This window comes from Rhinolophus ferrumequinum, chromosome 8, assembly GCF_004115265.2.
Source record: "Rhinolophus ferrumequinum isolate MPI-CBG mRhiFer1 chromosome 8, mRhiFer1_v1.p, whole genome shotgun sequence".
NCBI classification, from domain to species: domain Eukaryota; kingdom Metazoa; phylum Chordata; class Mammalia; order Chiroptera; family Rhinolophidae; genus Rhinolophus; species Rhinolophus ferrumequinum.
In genome coordinates, this window is record NC_046291.1 from 999880 (window position 1) to 1005905 (window position 6026).

Sequence of the window (6026 nt, forward strand, 5' to 3'; positions counted from 1 at the left end):
TCCCCCGCCGGACGTGACATCACGCCTTCCGCGCACCTATCAGGGGCCTCCCCTCCCCCAGCCGAAATCGGCTTCTCTCCAGTTCTCCCCTCCCAGGCTCCGGCCCTGCGGTCCTGCACCCTGGCATCGCGCACCATGGTCCGCTCCCGCAGTGTTCAGTCCCCTTAGCCCGCTGCCTCCCTTCCTGCCTGCACCTCCTAACCAGCTCCTCGCCCCCCACGCCCTTCTCAGCCGCCTCCCCCTCGGCTCCATCTCACACCTGATGTTTTTGTGGGGGATGGTGAGGGGCTGTACACCGGAAACTCGCCAAGAGACTCGACCCCACCCGTCGCAGCCCTGTGGAGATGCAATGAGACGCTTGGATGTTGGGAGGACTTCAGCCTGTTTGTGGTCCCCTCCACGTGATTCTTTGGAGGCTGAAGGAACAAAAGTGAAGGCTGTCTGTTGGCCTGGGATGTTGTGGTGGCAGGTGATCTCCTGCAGAAGGCAGGGAGTGAGGGCCAACAGCTGGTCAGACTGCTGGTGTTGAGGAGAGTGGTTGTGACAGAGAGTGCCGGCAGAGCTGCTGAGTTTCACCTCGCAAGAGGGAACGGCCCACAGGGTGCCACCAGCACCCCCAATGCCTGTGGACTTGTGAGCTGTGTGGGTTGAGTGGCAAGGTGGGCCCCTGCCCTCCCCTGCAGCTCTCAGAGCTGTCGGCTCAGCGGGCCCACAGGGGAATGGGGTCTTCCACCCTGCCTCTCCAGAAGGCTGTTCCTTCCACCCAGAGACACTGAGTCATTGCGTAAGAGGGAGGCTGTGGGGACCCAGTCCAAGTGTACAGGCCTCTTGCCCTCCCCACACACCTGCTGGCTCATCACAAGGTGACTCACGCAGCACGAGCACGGGCCTGCTCCTTCTTGCCTGGGCCTGGCACAGCCGCCTGGACACCTCCCCTGTGCCTGCGTGGCTGAGGCCATCCCGTCGGGGGTGAGGGACACCCGGCCAGCACTGCCACCCTCGCTGTAGAAGCTCACTCCCAGGCACATCCTTCTGGATCAGGCAGGAGCCAGACTGGGGCTTGGGAGTCACCCACTCTTTCTGTTGTTGTGGCGATCACGGTGCCTCATCTTATCCAGCCAGACTGGGAGATTCCTCAGGGCGGGGTCTGTGGCCAGGGTACTTCTATGCTTCCAGACAGCAGAATGGCCACTCCAGGGCAGGTTTCCAGGACGGGTCGGCACGGCACGGCCTCCGAGGTTCCATCCTCTAGAGGAATCCTCACTACCTACAAGGTCACTGTATCATTCCCTCTTCACGGATCAAGACGCTTGCATCCAGGACTCTTCCCCTAGAGAGGAAATGTGTTTCCTAGCCACGTGGCAATGGCACATATAGACAGCCGAGCACCTGGCGGGTGGGGCACAGCCTCCCCAGCACGCCTGGGGTCCGGGGCCCTGGCTGTTTGTCCCATGTCAGGTGGCTTCCCAGTTCAGTCTTGAGGTTCAGTCTGACTGGGGCTGAGGTGCCCCAGGTGGGGGTTCTGCAAGGATTCCCAGGGCACCTGTGCCTCTCCAATGGGTGCAGTTTCTTTCCAGCTTGTGCTCAGGACACTTGATTGAAAGCGACAGAAAGCCACCTGAGGAAAAAGTGTAAGTAGAAAGCAAGTGAATGGTCTCTGTAGCTGGCACGCAATGTTCACTGGTCCTGTCCCCTAGCAAACGACACTGAGACCTGAGTTCAAATTCAAATCTGGACCTCGCCACTCACCAGCCATGTGACTTCAGATGGGACACTTGGCTTACTTTTCACGTGGCTCCTGTGAGGGTCTGGGAGAGGAGCTGAGAGAAGTAATCAGCACGAGAGCTGGCCCATGCCCTGTGTGGCAGGGACCTGGCAAGGACACAGTGTGGACCCAGCTCTGGGGGGGGCCTGCCCTCGGGCCAGGGAGAAGGGCTGTGACAAGGGACCACACTACAGTGCCGGCCCATGGCCAAGAGAAGCAGCGGGCAGGACAGTCGCCCGGCTCTGGGTGGGGCCAGCACCTGCCAGAGAGCCTTGATGACAAGGTGCAAGGACAACTGATCATGGGTGGTCACGGCTCGCGGTGGCTCTGCTGACGGCTGCCTCCTTCCTTGTTCCACACCCAAGGGGCGTGTTTCTGCTTTACAGGCGTGGGCACCGTTGCTGGGGACGCAAAAGTTTCCATCTGAGTCACACAGCCCAGAGGAGCTGCCCCAACTGCCGGCCATCAGGACCTCGCTGTCCTCTGCCCAACCCGCCCTACTTACCGCTGCGCCCCTGGCCATTCAGGGTTAGGGCTGGTCTCACAGCCCAGGACAAGGATGGTAGGGCCAGGTTGCGGCATGGCACAAGCAGCCTGGCTGTCAGGAGACAAGGCTCCCCCCACTGTGACGCCACACATGCCCTCCAGCAGCTGGGCAGGAGCAGGTGGTAGTTGGGGTGAGATCTCCACGGGAGCCTGGGGATGGGGGTGTGGCTGACAGAGCCGGCCCAGTTTGCACCTGTGCTACTTGCCCAGCCACCGAGATGGCTGCTGTGACTGTGACCAAGATCACCCCTCCAGCCACGGGGTCCTCGCCTGTCCGGACCATGTGGCACAAACATGTGACAGAAGAGAGGAATGTGGGAGTGAGTTATTTGTGCATGCAAAGGGACAACTACATTTGTTGTGACATGTGACAGGGACCCCAGTTGCCCCTCCATCTGCTGACACCAAGTGAGGGCTGAGAAGAAAGGGCCATCTAGGGTGATCTCAGGAGGGATGTGTGGGCTCTCCCACGTTTCTATCTTCTTGAGGAGGGACCCCGAGTCCTGGAGGGCAGCATCCACCCCTCCTTCCTGCCTCCGGTCAGGCAGGGGTCAGGGGTGCTGGGCCCTGACACAGGGAGCAGACCCGTCGCTGGTCACCAGTCCTCAGACCTTCCAGCGGCTGACCTGCTGCCTCCACTTCTTCCTCAGAAATGATTCAGCTTCTGCCAGTGGACGCTCCCTCTCCCCAGCTGGTGGGGAGCACAGGGTTTGTTTTCTGCTGGGTGTCTTTTTTTTTCCCTCAAGATTTTATTGGGGAAGGGGAACAGGACTTTATTGGGGAACAGTGTGTATTTCTGGGACTTTGTCCAAGTCAAGTTGTTGTCCTTTCAGTCACTAAAGCAAGTTTTCAAGTAGCCTGAGCAGTTAAAGTCCTTCCATCCATGTGCGCCTGCTCAGAACATCATTGCCGATGCCGTCCCCTAACGAGTGCCCCGTCCCGCTGGCAGTATGCCAGGGCTAGAGGGCACTGGGCAGGCTGGGGACTCAGGAGCACGGGTGGGCATGGAATTTGCAGGATGGAGGCCACTATACTGCAGTGTGGTCCGACCGCTCCCTCCAAGCCCTGCTGGGTGCGAGACTTCAAGGGAAACTCCTTGGCACCCTGCTCAGCCCTTTGATCGGCAGAAGGCTGCAGCCTCTCTTATCCTCGGCCAGCAGGGGGAAGCCAGTTCTGAGAGGGCTCGGTCACCCAGTGGGGCAGTGGGCCTGCACCCCGGGGGAGGAGCTGCTGGGGGCGGCCCCTCTGCATGCCCACCTGTTTCTTACATGTTCGTGCCCTGGCTGGAGAACGTGGCTCCAGGTGCTCAGCTCTGGGCTTGACGTGGCCCAGGCTTCCGTGTGTGTCTTCCTGTCCCTCCTGGCTTTCTGGTTTATCCCCGGGAGGAAGGGGGAAGCCCAGACACGGGCACTCAGGCACGATCTGGCGTGTTGGGACAAGGAGCTCCATATGCCCATGGTGCAGAAACGAGTGTGCTTGGTCGGCTCCCTTGGGTGCCCAGGATGCCAGGAGCCACTGCTTTCTGGCTGGGCCGCCAGTTCTCCCTCCCGTGTGGCTTCTGCCTGCCCCTCCCTGCACCCCTTCCCCCTGGACTGTCGCTGGCTTTTTGTCTTTTCCTTCTGCAATCTGCACAGCCAGGCCGAGTGTTCCAAAACCAGAGTCTCTCCAAAGCCCGCAAAGGCTCCGCCTTCAGAATAAAGCAGGAAGCCAGCACCCTTTGCCACCATGCATCTAGGCCATGCCCACTCCTCACCTTACAACTGTCTGGTCCATTGACACAGACCAGTTTCTCCGTCCCTCGCCAGACACCCCTGGTGCTCCCTGAATTTCCCCTAACCTTAGGGCAGGCCTGGGGTTGCTTCCCACACCAGAGGTTTGGAGCTGAGGGACTGTGTGTCCACACAGGCTCCTGAGACCTCGAGGGAAGTCAGCCTTTTGTTGTGGGAGGCCTCCGGCTAACCCTCCATCACCCTTGTTCAGATGGTGTGGACAGGCCTGGCCTCAGCTCCCTTGGTCCCCAAAGCAAAGGGCAGTTTCCAGGGTGTGGCCACGTCCAAAGCACCCTCTGAGAAGCCGGTAGGGGACCCGCCCCTGGCCTGGGCTAGCCAGGAAGGACCTGACCTGCCCACACCACTGCCACCAGGGGTCCACCATGTGGCCGGAGGGCAGTCTGGTTTCCAGTTGCCTGTTTTAGGAAGAGTTAAAGCCACCATGCTGCCTTCAGCATGTACTGTTGCTTCAGCTGTACTGTTGCTTCAAATTTGGTGGGCTGGGTCTGGCCAGACTCCTCCCCAGGCCAGGTGTGTGGCAGGCAGGTCTCTGTGGCCACCACGTGCTCCCTGCCCACTGCCATGGCTGGGCCACTGTGCCCTCAGCCTGGCCTCGGGAAGTCCTCAGGGGGCTGGCCTTGGGGTTTCACTTCAGGGAGACGGGGTGGCTCACGGGCAGGTGCACAGGGCAAATATCATACTACACGTCAGATGAGAAGGGCAAGCCACAGCTGCACGGGGTGGGGGCTGTGTGGGCGGGTGGGTCAGCCAGGGAGGTTGGTGGGCTCCGGCAGGTGAGGCAGCACCTCCAGGTGCCCCTGCCCCTGCGGATGCTGTGCCCCCACCTCTGGCTCCTTAGCTCGGGAACTCCCAGTGAGGGAAGGGGCAGTGGGGACAGACACCTTTGCCGTGGCCTCCGACTCAGGCCCATCTCAGCGCAGGCCGACCCTCACCTGAGTGTCCACACCTCGGACGTTGCCCACATGGGCTAGTCTATGCTGACACATCTGCCACCAGGATTTTGTCCCCCACCACGAAGACCCCAGCGGTCCTACTTCCTCATCCTCCAGGGGCTCTCCTGTGGGGACAAGACACACCCCTCAGGGCTGTGTTCATTATGAAACTCAGGTGGGTCACCGGCCAGCTTGGTGCTGGTCCCTCTCTGCCTCAGAAGGACCCCAGTCCGGGGGCCCCTTCCTCTTGGCCACAGGCTCCTTCCCACGCTGCCGGCACATTTTCTGGAAGGAGCTCTTCTTGCCCAGTGCCCGCTTCTGTGTCTGCCCCTTCAAGCTGTCACAGTGGGCATTTTGATTTAAACGTGGCTGTGGAAAATGCACTTCAGAAACCACAGAGACTTCACCTGCTGGCCAGCTCCTCCTATTCCGTGGTAGAAAAACCCAGAGCAAACATGGTAGCTGGGTTGAGTGGACAGTGGACAGTGAGGGGGTTCTGTGCCGGTTAGCAGGAGGGCAGGGACCCTGGGACCTCCATGTAGCACACCTGGCACTGCCCATGCAGGAGGAGGGTCAGCCCCCAGGGCCTCGGGAGGGGGTGTTTCTTGCAGCCCCTGTGGGAGCCGGTGGATGTGCCAGGGAAGGAGGAGGGCTGAGTGCTGCAGACGCTGTTCTCAGGTGGGATCCTGTCTGTGTGACCGACAACCAGAATTTAAAGCTTTCTAAAAACTTAAACAAAAAATCCTCTGGTAATATATGTATACATAATTGTCAAAACTTCAAATTCAGGAAAAGTTCCTGTTCACATCCCGAATGACACCCTCCACACAGAGTGATTGCGGCTGACACTGCAGGCATGTTCTAGAACTTTCTCTGGGTTCTTATGTGGGCCCCTCTGAGAGACCATAATATTATAGTTCAGGTCTATCAGGCACATCGTGGTATAGCATTTTTTCCTTTTTTATTTTTAATTTTTATTTTTAACTAAGTCCA